At 48.0% G+C, this 20,997-nt stretch overlaps 1 long non-coding RNA gene across 1 annotated transcript; it reads left to right on the forward strand.

Annotated features, from left to right (window-relative positions):
- Positions 1-212: 212 nt before the first annotated feature.
- LOC310697586 lies at positions 213-2,796 on the forward strand. Its single transcript, XR_014521057.1, has 3 exons — positions 213-269; positions 1,806-1,965; positions 2,095-2,796. It is a non-coding gene; the product is annotated as an uncharacterized lncRNA (long non-coding RNA).
- Positions 2,797-20,997: the final 18,201 nt, after the last annotated feature.

The following is a 20,997-nucleotide window of genomic DNA, read 5'->3' on the forward strand; positions in this document are numbered from 1 at the left end:
GTTAGGCAACCGTAACTCCGGGCGGCGTCGAGCTCGCTGAGCCTTCCGTCAGGAATGGCCTCCTTAGCCCCTAATCCGCCGCAGAGGCCGCTCGTCCCCCTCGACCCAGGCGGGAGGCCTCCTCCCGTTGACCCCGCACCTTACTGCGCCTGCGCGGAAAGCGCCCCCGGCCTTGGCGACGCCTTTTGCCGGGAAGAGAGCGCAGGAAGGCCGGGCGAGGAAACTGGGCCTTGTGCGCATGCGCCCGACGGAGAGCGAGGAAGGGGCTGGTAAGTTGGCAACCCCCGAAAAGAAGAGCTTCCAGCCCGAGGCTTTTTCTTGCTTTCATAGGTTAAATATTTTCACTTTCTAAAACTGATTTTGGAAGCCGTGTTTTAGAATTGCCCGGATGGCGTGGCTCAAAGGTGGGACATGGTTTATTTGGACTAAACTGATGAAACCTTGTATTTTCCATATGGAAAAAATTAACAAAAAGCATTTGAAATAAAATAAAATAAAATAAACTGATAAAACCTTGTAGAGGGGCACCTCTGGATACAAACGGGATCCGTTCCAGAGCCCCGTTCACATCCAGAAGCCGACGCAACCCGGGTCTGTGCGTCTGCGTGTGTTGCGATTCGGCGCTTCGTTTTGAGTGCGCATGCGCAAGCGGCGAAACCCGGAAGTGACGCGCTCCGTTACTTCCGGGTCACTGCAGAGAGCAACCCAAAAATATTCATCCCGAATGACTGTACTGGGAGGAGGCAGGCAGGAAGGGCTTTTTCCTTTTCTGTGCGTCTGCATGTGTCGCCATTCGGCGCTTTGTTTTGAGCGTCTGCGCATGCGCAAACAGCGAAACCCAAAAATGACACGCTCACTGCGGAGGGCAACCCAAAAATATCCATCCCGAGGTACGACTGTGCTGGGAGGAGGCAGGCAGGGAGGCCTTTTTCCTTTTTGAGGGGAGATGATAGAATATACTTGGTGTTGCTCTAGTCATGTCTGTAGGTGCCAGTCACCTGTGGCGTTTTAGGGGAGGGGGAGAGACATGTCGTGCTCCTTCTGGGGTCGTGTGTCCACCTTTGGTCCCCACCCTGCACTCCGCTCTCATCTGCGGCTCCCGGAAGCATTCAGCAGGCAACAGTGGCCACAATCCTGGGACCGGCTTCGACTGACCAGCTAAAGCAGGAATCTCCAGAAAGAGGATGTGATGCATGATCAGTCACACATTCGTTTTTGTCTAGAACTTACCATATTGGTAAAAAAACACCTTTTAAAAAACAGAGAAAGTGCTGCTTCCTTCAAAGACGGTGCCTGGAATGAGAGGCCTGTTAGGCCAGGTGTGATTTCCTTGAACATTAGTGGGAATGTGCCCAGTTGAGGGTCCCGCACTTTAAAGGAAGGTAGGGACAAACTGGAATGGATGGGGAACAGTCCGATGAAGAAAGGTTGGAAGGGAGTGGACGTGTTTAGCCTGGCCGGGGTAAAAGAGGCCCCATTTGCGGGCAGAAGTCCTCTGCCCACGTGACCCTGCATCTACAAGGTTAACACAAGGCTGCCAGGGTGGCCGGTTGGTGGTAACCCAAGACAAGGCAGTGGCTTCCCGTTTGTGAGATGCCCTCACTCGTGAGGTGCATCCGACTCCCTCGCTATTAGCTTCTATGAGAAATTTAAAGGTATCCCTGTTTAAACTGTTTATTTGGGAGTTGAAAGCCCTGTCCCTGGCAATTCTGAAGTTGTTTGGAGAGCCGCTGATTGCTTTTAGGATTTGTTACCTGTTTTTAGAATAATTTTAATTTGGTGGCTTTTTTGTTTTGTTATGGAAGTTTCAGTGGATATCGGCAACACCAAGGATGTGTGCAGGAGGAGCCCAAATGGGAAGAAACGCCTTGACCCCCAGAGAGACGCTGACTCGGACCGTCCCTGAGCTTAGACCATGAAACCTACAAGAGCGACACCTTGGGGGACTCTGGATGCCTCAAGGAGGTGTGTGGCGGACAGAGGAGGAGGGAAGACAAAGGACGGCCTTACAGGGTCAGGCCAGGTTGCAGGGGATTCTGGGAAGTCTCTCCCCTCTTCCCAGCACTGATGGTGAATTGTTTTCTTTTCTCACAGGTCAGATCAGCGAAGGAAGGTGGGAAGAAGAATCCCCAGCGGGGGTCATCTGCTCGGAGCCGCACCCCCGTCAAGGAGACTCCTGGTACCCTATCAGAGCCCCACGAGACTTACTTGTGTGGCGGCGGCAAGGACATGCCCCCGGGGCGACCATCAGAGCCCTGCACGACCCCCTCACGCCTCACTCAGTTCCCCCGTCTCTGCCTGCCCAGCGGCCTCGGTTCTGCTTGCGCCCCTCTGCTGGTGCTGGTGCTTGGTTGCACTGGTGGCGGTGCTTTTTGGAAAACCCGGTGGCTGCTGGTGCTGGGTAGTGGCCGGGGAAGAAGTGGTGTTTCCTCATCCTCAAAGTGCCTCTGGGTGCATGCAGCTGCTGTGTTGGCGAATCCACCGCCTCAGCTGCGTGCGGAGCAGCCTCCTCTCTGCTTGCGCCCTGCTGGTGCTGGTTCTGGGTTCCAGTGGTGACGCAGGTGGTGGCACTTTTTTAAAGGCCCTTTGGACACAGGCGATGAGGGAACGCAGGCCAAGGCACAAGGGGGTCTTGGGACTCCTTTTCCCGCTTTCCACTTCTAGCCTGACAATTCACCTCCAGATTCTGGGAAACTGCCATGATCATTAATCAGTCAATCGATTAATTTAATCTGCATGCCGTCCTTTATCTGAAGCTCTCAGGGAGGCTTGCAGCATAAAAAGACAAAATAAAAACACAGCATACACATTAAAAACAAAAACAAACTCATAAGCCAACCTCCCAATCCACAAGCATGTTTAATAGGCCATGCATTCTTTAATTAGCCAAAGGCCTGGTTCTAGAGCAGAAAGGCCACTACCGTTGTGCTACGAGCCCTGTTGGCACCTCTCAGAATCCGAACTCACCCCGCACCCTACCTGCTTCGCATCTCCAGCAGCCTCCAGGCTGTCAGAAAAACATTGATGACTCCCGCCTCCTTTCTGGGCTGGGCAGAGAGTGCTGGTCCTGCTCATCTGACCTTCAAAGATGTTTCTTCTTTTTTTTGCACTTCCATGCCATGATAGGCGAGGGAGGGCTGCTGTGGGGTCGCCGGCCCGCAGGAGAGGTACTCCTCCTTGTTCACCTGGAAACGCATGCAAACAGATAACTTACAAGATAAATACTGAACCAAAAGCAACCTAAGAAAAATATCTTTTTTTTTTTTAATGACCGGATAAACCACTCATTCAATTGACTGATTGCTTGGAGGAGTTCCAGATAAATACATAGATTGTAATATTTATTATTATCATCTATATGCTCAGACATATTTCTGGACATCTTTTTGAGGCAATTTTGTGCCCCACCCCTTACCTGCGCCCCTGGCGGGGGCCCATCTCACCACCCCCTAGCTAGGGCCCTGCCTGGACCACAGAGAAACCCTTTCCATAAAACAACAGGGATCTCTAAATCAGGCCTTTCTCCTCCACCCCCAGGATCACTGGGAAACACTTCCCCTGCCACACAAGGTCACAACATACCTCCGGATTTTGCTGGGTTTCCCTGCACCGCTGGGCTGCTGCTGGTTCCCCAAACCACGGCCCTGCAAAGGAAGAAGGACATTGTACTCTCTAGGGGGGCAGAACAAGCACCCCTGCCAGGCTGTCCATGCCCACGTCACCACAGGCTGCCAGCCTGCTCCTGCCTGGGCACCTGACCCCTGGCTTGGAAGGAGGGGAGCAAGGGGCTGGGGCGAGACGGGACTGCAACCCCCCAACCCAGCCCTGTTTCACTCAGGTCAGCGCCATGACCTCCCTGCACATGTGGGGAATGGATTCCCCATGGAATTACCACAAACACTAATGGTTGATTCACTCCAGCCTCCTTCATGGTTTGGCGTCTCAGGAGCCTTTTTTGTCCTAGGAGACAGAAAGGAAAATAAAAAACAGAGGAAGAGGTTACAGGTGGGAAATGTCCAGGAATCCCTCAGAGACCTAGACTCAGGATCCTGCCTGGACCTCAACCTTTCCCTGTTCCCTCCCTGTGTCCTATTAAAGATTGTAAGCCCCTCGGGGCAGGACCCTTTCCATGAAGGGTCATGTGCAGCGATGGCGCAAAGAAATAATTCGGAAGTAATTTCACCAGGCTCCTGCCCCGTGCACGCTGAAGCCTGCTAGGCGCCTTTCCTGAATACTCCAAAGCCAAGCCCTGGCTCCATGGCTCACCTGAATTCATGGAATCTTCTTGCTTCCAAGTTTGGAGAGACCCCCTTCTTTCGGCATTGAACGGCCACATGCTCAGAGCAATGGCGGCTGTGTCCAGCTCAGCTTCAGCCCCCCCCCTCGTGCCCCCTTCTAGAACCCACCGCTCTCAACCGACTCTCACCTGCCCCCCTTCAAACTCCCTTTCCAAGCCTCCTTCCATCTTCCGTCTCCACCAGAATTCCACACACTCTCTTCCCCCTCCCTCCCTGCTTGGCATTCCCTTTGGAATTGTAATAGCATCACCTCACAATAATAATATTGCCACTCATCTCCTCTGGGCCTCCTACCTGGAGAATCCATCTTTCTCTACAAATCTCTCACTGTCCTCTGACAGGCATCCCCCTTGCAGGGCATTATAAGGCTTGCTTGCAAAGCCGCACTTTGTGACATCAGCTGGCAAACGGGCCAGGCTGCTGGGTTGTCCGGCAGCTGAATGAAGAAAAATAAAACCAGACTTGCAGAGGCGAGGGAGGGCTGCTGTGGGGTCCCTGGCCCTCAGGAGGGGTACTCCTGTTCAGTGGGAAACGCATGCAAACAGATAACTTGCAAGATAAATACTGAACCAAAAGCAACCTAAGAGAAATAACTTTTTTTTTTAATGACCGGATAAACCACTCATTCAATTGACTGATTGGTTGGAGGAGTTCCAGATAAATATATAGATTGTAATATTTATTATTATCATCTATATGCTTAGACATATTTCTGGACATCTTTTTGAGGTAATTTTGTGCCCCACCCCTCACCTGCGCCCCTGGCGGGGGCCCACCTCATCACCCCCTAGCTAGGGCCCTGCCTGGACCACAGAGAAACCCTCTCCATAAAACTACAGGGATCTCTAAATCAGGCCTTTCTCCTCCACCCCCAGGATCACTGGGAAACACTTCCCCTGCCACACAAGGTCACAACATACCTCCAGATTTTGCTGGGTTTCCCTGCACCGCTGGGCTGCTGCTGGTTCCCCAAACCACGGCCCTGCAAAGGAAGAAGGACATTGTACTCTCTAGGGGGGCAGAACAAGCTCCCCTGCCAGGCTGTCCATGCCCACGTCACCACAGGCTGCCAGCCTGCTCCTGCCTGGGCACCTGACCCCTGGCTTGGAAGGAGGGGAGCAAGGGGCTGGGGCGAGACGGGACTGCAACCCCCCAACCCAGCCCTGTTTCACTCAGGTCAGCGCCATGACCTCCCCGCACATGTGGGGAATGGATTCCCCATGGAATTACCACAAACTCCAATGGTTGATTCACTCCAGCCTCCTTCATGGTTTGGCGTCTCAGGAGCCTTTTTTGTCCTAGGAGACAGAAAGGAAAATAAAAAACAGAGGAAGAGGTTACAGGTGGGAAATGTCCGGGAATCCCAAAGTCTAAACTCAGAGACCTAGACTCAGGATCCAGCCTGGACCTCAACCGTTCCCTGTTCCCTCCCTGTGTCCTATTAAAGATTGTAAGCCCCTCGGGGCAGGACCCTTTCCATGAAGGGTCATGTGCAGCGATGGCGCAAAGAAATAATTCGGAAGTAATTTCACCAGGCTCCTGCCCCGTGCAAGCTGAAGCCTGCTAGGCACCTTTCCTGAATACTCCAAAGCCAAGCCCTGGCTCCATGGCTCACCTGAATTCATGGAATCCTCTTGCTGCCAAGTTTGGAGAGACCCCTTTCTTTCGGCATTGAACGGCCACATGCTCAGAGCAATGGCGGCTGTGTCCAGCTCAGCTTCAGCCCCCCCCCCGTGCCCCCTTCTAGAACCCACCGCTCTCAACCGACTCTCACCTGCCCCCCCCTTCAAACTCCCTTTCCCCATGGAATTAACTTACCACAATCTCCAATGTTTCTTTCAGTGGCACACCAGCCTCCTTCATGGTTTGCCGTCTCAGCAGCCTTTTATGTCCTAGGAGACAGAAAGGAAAATAAAAAAGGAAGAGGTTATATGGCTCCATGGCTCACCTGAATAAAGCGAATCCTCCTGCCGCCACATCCTGACAGCAATAGCAATGGTGGCTGTGCTGCTGCTTCTAAGTCCAGCTCAGTTTCAGCCCCCCCCCCCTCGTGCCCCCTTCTAGAACCCACCGCTCTCAACCGACTCTCACCTGCCCCCCTTCAAACTCCCTTTCCAAGCCTCCTTCCATCTTCCGTCTCCACCAGAATTCCACTCACTCTCTTCCCCCTCCCTCCCTGCTTGGCATTCCCTTTGGAATTGTAATAGCATCACCTCACAATAATAATATTGCCACTCATCTCCTCTGGGCCTCCTACCTTCAGCATTCATTTTCTCTACAAATCTCTCACTGTCCTCTGACAGGCATCCCCCTTGCAGGGCATTATCAGGCTTGCTTGCAAAGCCGCACTTTGTGACATCAGCTGGCAAACGGGCCAGGCTGCTGGGTTGTCCGCCAGCTGAATGAAGAAAAATAAAACCAGACTTGCAGAGGCAAGGGAGGGCTGCTGTGGGGTCCCTGGCCCTCAGGAGGGGTACTCCTGTTCAGTGGGAAACGCATGCAAACAGATAACTTACAAGATAAATACTTGTTGCAACTTTTGAGTTTGTGAGTCTACACCCGTGTTCCAGTCTATTTCAGAATGTGCTGCGAAGTTAACCTAATGTTTCTGCTGCAAAAGCCTAGTTGAGCACAATGCTCTCTCAAGCTAAAATGCAGTGTATGTATTTCATTAAGCATATGCCTATGAAAGTATGGTGTTCCTTCTAAGAAAAATATCTGAGTCCAGTTTTAACTTTGATTTGGACAGAAGTTATTGTAAGGCTCCTGATATGAGTCTCTATAAGACTTCCTGGCCTCTTTTCTTAGAAAATGCCCCCCCTTGTTTCACTCTGTCTCTTTCATGGGTTTTTTCCTTCTCCTTCTTACTTCTGTGCCAGGTAAATTTACTCCCGAGTAAGCTTCCTTTTGTTGTAAATAAAAATATGCCCTTTCCCCTTATGGGGTATCCAAGAGCCCATATAGAGTCCTTACATAGGTTCCCTATTGGTCGGAGAAAATAACAGGCCAAGCAGAGAATATTGAGAAGCAAAGCAGCTAGTAAGCTTGATCTTTATTGATCTGTTGCAACAGGGTGCTCTCCTCACACGCAGAAAAGGAGGAGGACCCAAAAAAATAGTGTGCATACCCTTATAAAGACTTTTGAAATTCCACCCTGTAGATGAAGACCACCCCCAGAAGCATCATACATACATCACAGAAAAAGGCAGTCTAAACAGAAATTTGAATATCTCCTTGTTTATCTCTTGTCTGGCAGGTTACTTGATTGGATTGCCTGCGGAGCCTGGCCAGTCTTTTGTAGTGATAAATAGTGATAAATATTTAGTTCCTGGGCCAGGTCACAGGCTCACACCCTATTCAAACCCCCCCTTAAGACAGGATTTGTGAAGGAAAAGACAATGGGGAGGCTTTTTAAGTTTGACCTTGCAGAGAAAACATTTGGTCAGTTTAGGAATCAAAATGGTTCCAGGTTGGTCTTCCTGTGCTGATCTATGTATGTGCTTGGTTGGTACACTTATGAACATTACCATATATCCAAGACCATAAAATTCCTATCACAGTGGCGTAGGTATCTGGAGCTGGAGAAGTGACTGCAAGTGTTTCATGTGACAATAAATATTTAATTCTCCACCATGTGCATTTCTTTGACTGAGCAGCGCCTAAAAGCCGTGCCCAGGGAGCCCCAAAACCCTCCCTTCTCTTCGCAAGCACTCTGCACATGCACAAGTACTGCAATGTCCTGTGTCCCTGAGCCAATTTCTTGCGGCAGAGGGAGAAACATGGGTGGTCTCTCACTTAGCATCTCTGTGGTGAAAATAAGTTGTTGGCCTCCGTCTGTCTCGAGAGACAATGTAGGAGTTCCTGAGGGGGTTGAGGTCAAGCCCTTGAACGGTTGCAGTGTCTGCTGTGGTTGCAGAGACTGATGTGGGAGAGACGTGTTTTGTTGCAGCCGGGGCAGAGGAAGGCCTCCGGTTTTGCTGCTGCAGATGCGCCAGGGCGTTTCTTCTCTCTGCGCTCCTCCCAGGGCCATTCCTCCTCTGATCACCTGACTGCCTGTCTCCAGGCACCATGGTCTTCAGCAAGGGATTCCCACATGGCGGGATCAATGTTGCCAGCCTTCATGCCACGTTGGCAGACATCTTTGTGAGGCTCTTTGGGGCTGGGAAGAACTTCCGGCCACAGGCTCAGGGTGACTTTCCAGGCTGTGTTTGAAGATGGGCCCTGGGACTGGGTGACGTCTGGCTTTCAACATTGTGCTCTATCCCCAGAGAAACATTGCAATATACTGACCGATCACAGTGTCTGAAATACGAATGGAGCGAGGTAGAGGCGAACAGGGCAATGTCCCGGCAGCTGCTACTACTTTAGGGGTCTGAAACAGACTTTTTTTTTTTACTTTACAATGGTCATTTTATAGTACAGAGCAACAGATCCATGAGAGAAGCAATGATCAGCTTCACAGTTTTCCCCACATCACAGTTTTTTACACAGCACACGTAATGCAATTTGCGATGTAGGGCCACATCAATCAGCCTGGAAAGCTCAGTTGTTTTGAGCTGATAACGCCAAGGTTGCAGCTTCGATCCCCAACTGGGCCAGCTGCGTATTCCTGCATGCAGGGGGTTGGACTAGATGATCCTTGGAGCCCCTTCCAACTCTGCAATTCTGTGATTCATAGAATCATAGAATCATAGAGTTGGAAGAGACCACAAGGGCCATCGAGTCCAACCCCCTGCCAAGCAGGAAACACCATCAGAGCACTCCTGACATATGGTTGTCAAGCCTCTGCTTAAAGACCTCCAAAGTAGGAGTCTCCACCACACTCCTTGGCAGCAAATTCCACTGTCGAACAGCTCTTACTGTCAGGAAGTTCTTCCTAATGTTTAGGTGGAATCTTCTTTCTTGTAGTTTGGATCCATTGCTCCGTGTCCGCTTCTCTGGAGCAGCAGCAAACAACCTTTCTCCCTCCTCTATGTGACATCCTTTTCTATATTTGAACATGGCTATCATATCACCCCTTAACCTCCTCTTCTCCAGGCTAAACATGCCCAGTTCCCTTAGCCGTTCCTCATAAGGCATCGTTTCCAGGCCTTTGACCATTTTGGTTGCCCTCCTCTGGACACGTTCCAGTTTGTCAGTGTCCTTCTTGAACTGTGGTGCCCAGAACTGGACACAGTACTCCAGGTGTGGTCTGACCAGAGCAGAATACAGTGGCACTATTACTTCCCTTGATCTAGATGCTATACTCCAATTCAATGCATATTATGAAACCGTTACCACCATGTGGACTTCAAACCAGCTATGGATGATGTTGCCCAGCCCTAATGGGCACCACAGCGACAAAGAGAAAGGGAGAGTGTGCAGTTTGTCTCAGAAGGAGGACCAGGGGCATGTGGGAGTCCCTGGCTCGCCTTCCCTCTCTGACCTCACCCCTCCTGGCAGAAGGCTCCCCTTTTCCAGCTTCCTGCTCCCGCCTGGGGGCAGCTGCAGAGATGCTTCTCTCCCCGCTCTTTCCCAGGGGTGAGCTCAGCTCCTGAGTCTCTGCCAGGCCAGCGTGACTGGAGGGCAGGCGACAAAGGAAGCCTCTCCCCTCCATCCGCCCCCCCTTCCCGGCAGGCTCCGTGCCCCCCCATGCCTCACATGATGCCTCGGTCATTGGCCTTTACCGAAAACGTGTCACGATTGGCTCAAGGCTCACAGGGAAATAAAGCCCCCCCCCCTCATCTCTTTGCAGAATAAACCCTTCCTCCAGATTGCAACACCCGCCTCGTGGGCTCCTGTGTCTATTTTGAGCCAGTCGTGGGTGCTGCACTTCATTCCCCAAACAAGAGCTGCTCACATCGTAGAGCGGTGGGAGAGCAGTCACAAGGCCAGCCTGCACACGCCGGCAGTCTTTGTCATCAAGAAGGTGCCGTCATGTTGCTGGCCTCATGTGACATGGGTGACTCTCCAGGGAAACCCAGAGGCCTGCCTGAACCTTCGCAGCCGAGCGGCAAGAGCTGAGTTCCTCCTCCTGCAGGAAGGCTCAGCTGGCAGCATTTGTGCCTGGCTTCATTTTGCAAAAGGGGTTTGCCATCGTTCTTTGAGCATGGGGCAGGGAGCCAGCAAAAGCCAAAGGCAGCTGAATGTTCTGAGAGCAAGTTTTCAAAGTCCTTTCAATTTCAAATACTTTGTTTCTTTAAAAGCAGAAATGCAGAAGATGGCATTGAAGTTAGTTTGTTTCTCTTTCTTTTATTTTTTCTATCTGTCAAAGTGCTCCACTTTCAATCGATGGACATCTCAAGCAGATTCTGTCCCGGTACCCTGTCCCCAGGTTTGGGACGTTAGAAACTTAAGTTCCTTCCCTCACTTCCTGCAGGATTAAACAGTCAGATTCCCCCCCCCCTTTCTCCTGCTTCCAAGGGGGGTTTTGTTAGTTATGGGTGCAGGAAATTTCCAACTTTAAAAAGGCTTTTTCGGCTGTTAGGTTGCAGGGTCTTTGCTTTAATCTGTATACAAAAACGGGAGACGGACTTCCTGTTTACGCCTTCCCGCTTCGTGCCTAATTCATAAAATTTGCAGATTCTTAATCCAATTCTCCGTTTTTACTCACGGGTACTTAATTTAGAGTCCAGATGTCATCAGGAAAAAGTCAGCGCTCTCCGGCAATGGCTGCGCGGCTTCCCTCCATGGAAATAGCGATTGGTTCGATGCACCGCGCTGCTCACCCCGCTTCACTTCGGAGCCCCCCCAAAAAGGGTTTCCTCGTGAGTAGGGGAGGCGCTCTTGGTGCTCTGCTGAACCCCACAGTCCCAGGCTTCCTCCGCCTGGGATTTCTAACGGGCCCCCGCCTTCGCCGCGATGAGAGACCCCGGTTTCCACGGAGCCCGTTCCTCTGTTCGGAGGAACTCCGCCATTAGCCGATGGCGCTAACCCGGAAGTCCCACGTTCACCTTTTCTGAATCCGAGCGTGCCAGGCCTGTGCTTAGGTGTCCAGCGTGAGAGGGATGGGTGGCTCAGCACTTACGTTTTCACAACAGTCACTGAGCAGAAACTCAGAGCACACTGTGTTAAAATATATATTTAGCAGCAAAGCTGTGCTTCTTGCAGGTACTTAAGAGAATCTCTGCCAGACCATCTGTGCTCATTGCAGTGTGAACGAAACTTTGCTAAGTTAATCCTGTTACGCTGGGCGGTTTTCCAGGGAGCAGATTCCACTGAATTGGAAGTTGCTTGCACTTGAGTCAGGAGAGGGCGCAGGTTCTAGTCAGTCGTAATTCGGTTGCAGCACTGACGGTCCCCAGCATCTCCAACTGGAGCTGGTCAGGATTCCTGCTCCCCCCCCCCGGGGTGCTGCCCCTGCCAGTCAGTGTGGCCAGTACTGAGCTAATTGGACCAATGGTCGGAGGCCTCTTCTTTTTCCTGCACAAGGCTTCAGTCATGTACTGTGAGAATCAGCCACACAGAACACAACTCTTGAGTAGGCAAGTGCTGTGACTCTGCCGCATTTCTTGCAACCGACTGTATGAAAAAGGCAGCACTTGAAATGTGAAAAGAATCTGCTTTCCAATTTATTGGGGAACCTTTTCCAGCCCTCAAAGCAGAATAAATGGTGCAGCTTGCGAAGAGGCCAACAGCTGCTCCCTCCAGTGCTGCTGCACAGGCCTCCTTCGCAGGGCTGGTTTTTGCTTCTTTCCCGGGCAAACACACCAGCCTGCTCCTTTCCACAGGCACCCAGAGAGGGAAGGATGAGGGCCGCTTCACGTAACGCTGCGGCCTTTTCACTTAATTGCCCTTTCAACCTTAATTCCTGTTTAACCTTTATAAGAAAAAACCCCTGCTCCTTTTCCTTTACGGGGTATCCATAGCCTGTGTATAGTGGGTTCCCTTTCAGTAGGAAGAAGAAGAAGAAGAAGAAGAGTTTGGATTTGATATCCCGCCTTTCACTCCCCTTCAGGAGTCTCAAAGCGGCTAACATTCTCCTTTCCCTTCCTCCCCCACAACAAACACTCTGTGAGGTGAGTGGGGCTGAGAGACTTCAGGGAAGTGTGACTAGCCCAAGGTCACCCAGTAGCTGCATGTGGAGGAGCGGAGACGCGAACCCGGTTCCCCAGATTACGAGACTACCACTCTTAACCACTACACCACACTGGCTCTCACAAGGAGAAAATAACAGAGGCCAACCAGAGTATATTGAGAAGCAAAGCGGCTAGGAAGCCTGATCTTTGTTGCAATAGAAAACTACTGTTGCAACAGGACCCCCACTCCCCACACACAGGAGCGAGGAGAGAACTCAGAACAATGGTGTGCATACCCTTATATAGACATTTGAAGTTGCCTACCCTGTAGCCCAAGGCCACCCCCTGAAACTTTATACATACATCACAGAAGGAGGCGCTCTACAGTAGAAATCCCGTTTGCCAGGATACCTGATAATGGTCACTGATTGCTTTATCTGGGCAGCCTGGCCATTTTTTTGCGATGATTTGTGATGGTTCCTGAATTCAGGTCACAGGCTCACCTATTCATATACAAATATGCCCTTAAGACAGGATTTGTAAGCAAAAGACAATGCAAATACTTTCCCATTTCTTTTCTCCTTCAGAAAAATATTTGGGAGAGTAAAAATGGCTTCAAGCACTGCTCTCCTGTACTATTTCAGACATGTGGTTTATATACTTATGTATGTGTTTGCCTCGTACATTTATAACATTTAATTTACATTTGAGACCTTAGAATTCTTATAAGAACCTTAATTGCCCCTGGGTGTAAGACTCCTGCATTGTGGGCGGTTGGACTAGATGACCTTGCTGGGTCCCTTCCAACTCTAGAATTCTGTGGTTCTGTGAGCTTTTTTTGCTAGCATCCATCTGTCTCAAGAGACAATAGAATGTGCCTCTGGGGGTGAAACCAACTGCTGGAGTATCCCACTGTGGCTGCAAAGACCGGTAACTCGTAACTGCTGCCTCCCACCTTGTTTTTGTGGCAACCAAGTGACCTCCCCTTGGCGCAGGCCTGGGCCGTGAGTCTGGGGGTCCTGGGCTGCCCAGACAATGAGACACGCCCCCCCTGGCCTCACTGATGGGGTGAAGAAGGAAAGCAGAGGGACTTCCGGTCGGCGCCAGCACTAATGGCGGTCCTTTTTCCGAGCTCCGGAAAAGGACAGCCCTGCGAGTTCGGGTCTGCCCCGCTACGGCAAGCGGGGGACCCCTAAAATCACAGGCGCAGAAGCCTGTGAACAAGGAGATTCGGTGGGCACCAGAAGCGCCCCCCCCTTACCGCAGAAAGAGCCTTTTTAAAGGCTCTGGAACGACATCGGGGGAGTGCGGTGCTGAGAATCGCTACCCAGCCCGCAGGGTGAAGCCGCGTCGCTATTAGTGGAGAGCGCCGATTCCTTCCTGTAAATTTTGGACAGAAAAAACCCGTGAGTAAAACGGAATCTTTATTTGGAATTATAATCTGGAAATTTGGCTGAAAACGGGGAGGTGAAAAATAAGGAAGTCTGCCCTCCCCCGACTGCATGAAAGTGAAAGCAACGGAACTGAAAAGCTGCATCCGTCAGAAACTTTGTCTTTGTTTAATTAAACCTGACATTTGGACCTTAGATCTCCCCTCTAGCTAGCAGGGCAGAGGGGAGGCAAGAGAGACATTAGCAACTGCATGATTTATTTAAAAGAAAAAATCCTCTGCTGTCTCAAGAAACTGAAACGGTCTGCTTAATAAGACAATAGGATACTGAACTGACTTTTCCCTGTGAAAGTTACATTGTGATACAAAGTTTTGGCATAGCCTGGCTACAGTATACCAGAGCAGGCTGAGACTGTATCTATTGGGAAACTGTGGCAATTTCCAGTTACAAGCCTCCTGCTATACTTGTTTAAATTTTTCCTTTTCTCTCTTCCTTACGTATTTGGATATTCTCTTTGCCTTGGTATTCGGACATTTTGATTTGCTCCCCCTAGAGGGTAAAGTAAAGGCCGACACAGCTTAAGACAGTGGAACTTTCCATCGGGAAATAGCTCCCGTGAGAAACGACCTTGACATGAGTGGTTCACAAGAAGAGATAGTCACAAGAGCCAAGACCAAACAACAACAACAGCACCAGCAGCAGCAACAGCAACTAAAGAAAAGAGGCTCGATCACAGGTGTAACTTCTGCAGGACCTACAGGACCTACAGGAACAATAGGACAAGAAAAAGTGACAGCTGTCTCCATGGATGCTGTGACACAAGCCTTACTTAAGATAAACCAATCCCTGGAGTCCTTAACAAAACAGACTTCAGAAAACACACAAAAATTAACAGAAATATCAGCAAGACTAGACCAGAACACAGAATCTATAAATAAATTGGTTGAGGAAAACTCTGCTACACGTAAAATTGCTGAAGAAGCTAGAGCTATTGCTGGAGAGACTCAAGAGAACTTACAACCGATTGCCAAAAAGGTGCATGAACATGATGCAACTTTGGCTCTGTGGGAATTACAAAGAAAAGAGAGAAACCTGAAATTAAGACTGATACCAGAGAACGAAGCTGACAATCTCGTGGAGTTTTTAACACAAGAGTTTGCTGACTGTTGGGAAGATTTGGAGGAAGACGAATTTAAAATTACAACAGCGTTTAGACTGGGTAAAAAACAGAACAGAAAGACCCCGAGAGATTGTTTGATTACACTTAGATCCAAGGAAGAAAGAGACAAAATATTAAGACTACATTTTGAAAAGGCCTTGCAAATTGGAAATTCAGCCGTACAGATTTTTAAAGACATTCCTAAACACATTCTGGATTTGAGAGCCTTCTATAAGGACTTGGTTTATCTGTTAAAGAAGAATACTATACTTTTCAGGTGGGAATTTTCACAGGGACTGTCCTTTGATTACAAGGGGAAGAAGGTGAAAATAAAGACCATACAAGATAAAGAGAAATTTTTGGAAAGAAATCGAGAGGACTTACAGAAGGGAACTGTGGAACCACTTGCAGAACAGAGGAGAGCAATAGACATTCTGAATCTTTCGTTTGGAGACAAACCACCACCATCAGAGGAAGAGCAACAACTTGGAGCTGTTGGAGGAGTGCCAGAAAAATAACAAGATGGCTCTGCAATTCCTTAGTTGGAATTGTAATGGGCTCAATGTGCCCTTGAGGAGACGACAAGTTTTTCATATTTTGAACAGAGAACAACTGGATTTGATATGCCTACAAGAGACACATATAACCAGAGCTCACAGGAGACTACTTATAAATAAAAGACTAGGACAAGAATTTATATCATCAGACAAAGTTAAAAAAAGAGGAGTTGTCATATATGTAAAAGAGAAGTGGGCTCCAAAAATGATGTTTAAAGATGAACAAGGGAGATATTTGGCAGTTGAAATTCAAGTACAAGGAGAAAAATTTTTGATAGTTGGAATTTACGCACCAAATGATGGCAAAGCTGAATTCTTTAAGAAACTCCATGAGACTTTGATAGACTATCTGGATTACAATATGATAATTATGGGAGATATGAACGGTGTGGTCTCCACTAACATGGACAAGGCACAAAGACTGACAGCTACCAAGGAAGGAAGACTTCCTAAGACTTTCTTTGAGATGACGGAAAATATGGACTTAATAGACATATGGAGAACAAGAAACCCTCTTGAGAGAGAGGGAACCTTTTTCTCCCAAGCAATGATGACCTGGACCAGAATTGATCAAATTTGGATTACTAGTGGGATGGCTCCAAAGATTAAAAAGGTAGAAATCTGCCCAAAAACCTGCTCCGACCATAACGCCGTGAAGATGGAAATGAAACTTACAACAACTGGTCAATTTAGATGGAGAATGAATGACACCCTCTTTCGAGATAAGGAGATCCTCATGAAGGCCCAAAAAACTTTAAAGGACTACTTTGAAATAAACTTAAGGGCCGATGTGGAGAAAAGAGTGATCTGGGACGCAAGCAAAGCCGTGATGCGAGGTTTTCTGATTCAACAAAACTCAATAAAAAGGAAGAAACAGAATGAGAAGAAGGAAAAGATTCTGGAAAAGATAAAGGAAGGAGAGAAAAAATTAAGATCAAAACCAAAGTCCCAGGAGATTTTGAGAGAGATCAAGTTATATCAAACACAATACATGGAATTGATGAATCAACAGATTGAATGGAAGATAAAGCAATTGAAACAAAAGACATTTGAATCGGCAGACAAATGTGGTAAACTTCTGGCATGGCAACTGAAGAAAAGGCAGAAATTAAATACAGTTACAAGTCTAGAAGTGGATGGAAAGAGCATATCTAAACCTAATGAAATTAGAAATTGCTTTTTAAGCTATTTTAAAAAACTTTATACTCAAGGACCGCAAAATGAAGAAGATATAGATAAATTCCTTGACAAATATGGATTACAAAAAATCTCTCACCAGAGTAAGTTGGATCTGAACCAGAGAATAACAGAACAAGAGATAGAGGCTGCCATTCAGAAAATGCAATTGGGCAAATCTCCAGGACCAGATGGACTATCTTCTAGATACTACAAATCTTTGAAGGAATGGTTGATTCAACCGTTAAAAGAAGTTTGTAATGAGATTTTAGTGGGAAAAAAGGCACCTGAATCGTGAAAAGAAGCGTATATTTCACTCATACCAAAGACAGAGACTGAAAAGACTCAACTTAAGAACTACCGCTCAATATCATTACTTAATGTGGATTACAAAATTTTTGCAGACATTTTGGCAAAAAGATTTAAAAGAGTGTTGATGGAGAAGATTCACAAGGACCAAGCAGGCTTTCTCCCAAAAAGACACCTATCAGGCAATGTAAGGAATATAATAGACATTTTGGAAAAGCTAGAGGTGAATATAAACACCAAAGCAGTATTGATTTTTGTGGACGCGGAGAAAGCCTTTGACAATATTTCTTGGAGATTTATGAAAAAGAATATTCATGGGATGGGGGTAGGCCAAGGTTTTGAGAATGGCTTGGGTGCAATATACTCTGAACAAAAAGCTAAGTTGATTGTAAATAATGTATTAACTGAGGAACTTAAGATAGAAAAAGGAACACGACAGGGGTGCCCAATTTCCCCATTGCTTTTTATTTCTGTTCTGGAGGTTTTGCTGAATATGATTAGAAATGACCAGCAGGTCAAAGGTGTACAGGTCGGAGCTAAACATTACAAGTTAAGAGCATTTGCAGATGACTTGGTATTGACTTTGCAAGAGCCAAACACTAGTACGAAAAAGGTGTTAGAAATAATCCAGCAGTTTGGCCAGGTAGCTGGATTTAAGCTGAATAAACAAAAAACTAAAGTTTTAGGGAAAAACTTAACAGATATGGAAAAGGAGAAATTCCAAGAGGAGACAGGGTTGACGGTGGTCAAGAAGGTGAAATATCTAGGGGTTTATTTGACATCTAAAAATGTGAATCTGTATAAGGATAATTATGAAAAATGTTGGTCAGAAATCAAAAAAGATCTAGAAATATGGTCAAATTTGAAACTGTCAATGTTAGGCCGAATTGCAGTGATTAAAATGAATGTATTGCCTAGGATGTTATTCTTGTTTCAGACCTTGCAGATTCTTGACAAGATGGAATGTTTCAAGAGGTGGCAGAAAGATATTTCGAAATTTGTCTGGCAGGGCAAAAAGCCCAGAATTAAATTTAAAATACTGACAGATGCCAAGGAAAGAGGGGGTTTTGCCCTGCCGGACTTAAAATTGTACTATGAGGCAGCAGCGTTTTGCTGGCTTAAAGAGTGGATGCTCCTCGAGAATACAGACATTTTGGATCTGGAAGGCTTCAACAACGCATTTGGTTGGCATGCATATCTATGGTATGATAAAATTAAGCTGCATAGTGCCTTTAAAAATCATATTGTCAGAAAAGCATTGTTTAATGTTTGGATAAGATACAAAGATCTGTTGGAAAACAAAACCCCTAGATGGGTGTCACCTGTGGAAGCTAAGGCAGTGAAGAAACTCAATATGGAGGTCGGATGGCCGAAATATTGGGAAATTTTGGAACAGGAGGGAGATAAATTGAAATTACAAAGTCACGAGAAAATGAAACATAAGGTACAAAATTGGTTTCAATATCATCAAATAATGGAGTTTTTCAAACAGGATAGGAAAATTGGCTTCCAGGTGGAAAAATCAAAACTAGAGACTGAACTGCTAGAACCCAATACTAAGAATTTATCAAGAATGTATAACTTGCTGCTGAAATGGAATACACAGGATGAAACAGTTAAATCGGCTATGATTAAGTGGGCACAGGATGTTGGACACAACATTATGTCAGCTGACTGGGAATGGTTATGGAACACCGGTATTAAATTTACGGCATGTAATGCCTTAAAGGAAAACATTATGAAAATGGTATATAGGTGGTACATGACCCCAGTTAAGCTCGCAAAAATTTATCATTTGCCCGACAAGAAGTGTTGGAAATGTAAAGAGACTGAAGGTACTTTCTATCACCTTTGGTGGACGTGCCCGAAGATTAAGGCTTTCTGGGAAATGATCTATAATGAAATGAAAAAGGTACTTAAATGTACATTCCCTAAAAAACCAGAGGCCTTTCTCTTGGGCATTGTCGGCCAATTGGTGTCAAAAAGGGACAGAACTTTCTTTATGTATGCTACAACAGCAGCAAGAATACTTATCGCAAAATACTGGAAGACACAAGATCTACCCACTCTGGAAGAATGGCAGATGAAAGTGATGGACTATATGACATTGGCTGAGATGACAAGCAGAATCCGTGATCAGGGAAAAGAGACGGCGGAAGAAGAATGGAGAAAATTTAAAAGTTACCTTAAGGACTATTATAAACTTGATGAATGTTAGAATGTTGAGGTTTTCAGGAAGAAAGGGATACAGTGTTAAGAGATAAGACTACAGAAAAGATTAAAATGACAGAGGTTGGAAAAGTACATTTAGAAGTTGCTAAAAAATACTTTGGTCATTGGGATGCAGAAAGGGGGGTATGGGGGAGTCCCGGAAAAGAAGTTTATGAAAAAATGCTATGAAATTATACGTGTTTGTATGTCTTTTTATGTGTTTGTTTGTGTTTAAAAAATCTGTAAAACCAATAAAAAATTTTATAAAAAAAAAAAAATGAAGAAGGAAAGCAGAGCAAGACGCTGGGCATCCGCTGGGCTGCAGGATTTGCCGGAAGGAGGCGTGGAAGGTGCCATCCAGCCGCCTTAGGGACTTTGCTCCAGATTTATGCAGGGATTACTCCTGGTCCTTTCCCCCTCCCAAAGATGTCCACAAGGCAGCGGGTGCAGATGCTTCCTCAGGCTTCTCTCCCAGAGCCTGTCTCATGGATGGGTATAGCCGCAAGGACCAGATTAAGGGGCATGGAATTCCTGAGAATTGTAGAGTTGGAAGGGACCCCCAAGGGTCATCTAGTCCAACCCGCTGCATAGAATCAGGACCTGGCAAAGCTCAGGCTGCATCAGTGGCTACTGAATACCAGTGGTTGGAAATCTGTGGAACTCCCTCCCAGAAGGTTGCAGGTTCAGTTCCCATATGGCATGGCAGGGGGTTGGGCTAGATGACCCTCAGGGTCCCTTCCAATTCTGCGATTCCCTGATTCTATGACTAACTCATGGAGATGACTATGGGCACATCTGTGGCTACAGGCCATGTTAGCTCTGCTCTGCCTGCATGGTGGGAGACAATCAGGCAATTCCTTTCCCCCTCCTTGCAATTTCTGGTAGTGCAAAAATTCTCTTCATCTCAGGGTCCTGGGCAAAATATTCCTGCACTGCAGCGGGTTGGACTAGATGACCCTTGGGGGTCCCTTCCAACTCTCATATTCTATCCCTGCTTCAGCAGCTAAGGAGAGTCCTCCAGATTTCACCCATGTGGTTGGAGATGGGAGCAGGATCACACCCTCCCTCCAGCCCCTTGGAACCAGGGAAGGGGCAGAGAGAAGAGGCAGCTCTCAATGTCTGCAGAAGCTGACTTAGGCCTAACTCGGAAAAGATTTGGGCTGCGTGCATTTTTTAAACCCGGCGTTCATGGGTCATGAAGTGCCTCTGTCTCCATTCACCTAGGAAAGGGAGCTGGGGACGGAGGTACAGGGCTTCAGAAATCAACTTCTGCCACTGCTTCTGTGGCCTCCTCCTCTCACGTAGGGACTTGGCCCTGCTCCAGCCCTGCCAGGCAGCAGGAAGGTTTGCAGAGTAAAGAAGCGAGAGGCAGGCTTTCCCCTCCAGCCGCTCGAAGCAAAGGCTTCCTTGTTGTAGAGTCCTGGAGCGGCAGGGTGGGGAGGGACCCCAGGGGTCATCCAGCCCAACCCCCTGCAATGCAGGAACCGCAGTTTTGGTGCCTTGGGAGCATTTGCACCCTGGGAGGGTGCTGGCAACGAAGTCCTGGCAATGCTGAGCGTTCTCTCACTCGCACCCCCCAATTCAGGGCCTTGTGGGGGGTGGGTGGGGCAGCCTGGGTGATTTCCCCAGCTTGGCCTGGGGCGCTGACTCACCCCATGGGTGCCGAGTCTGCCTTTCTGACAGCAGAGCATGTGGGAATACACCTCTCTCTCCTTGTGAGTGTTCTTGATGGCTGTGAGTCACGCTGCCTATCACAGGCACCCTCCCTGGTGCTGCTAGAAGCCACTATCTCTGCAGGGGACAAAGACAGGGGAAAGCAGGCAGGGTTCTCGGGAGGAGGGCTCTCAAATCTCCTCCTGCGCCAGAAACAGGGAGCCAGGAGGGGGAAAGGGCAGGATT

This window comes from Podarcis liolepis (assembly GCF_965112155.1).
Source record: "Podarcis liolepis genome assembly, chromosome: 18".
Taxonomy (NCBI): Eukaryota; Metazoa; Chordata; class Lepidosauria; order Squamata; family Lacertidae; genus Podarcis; species Podarcis liolepis.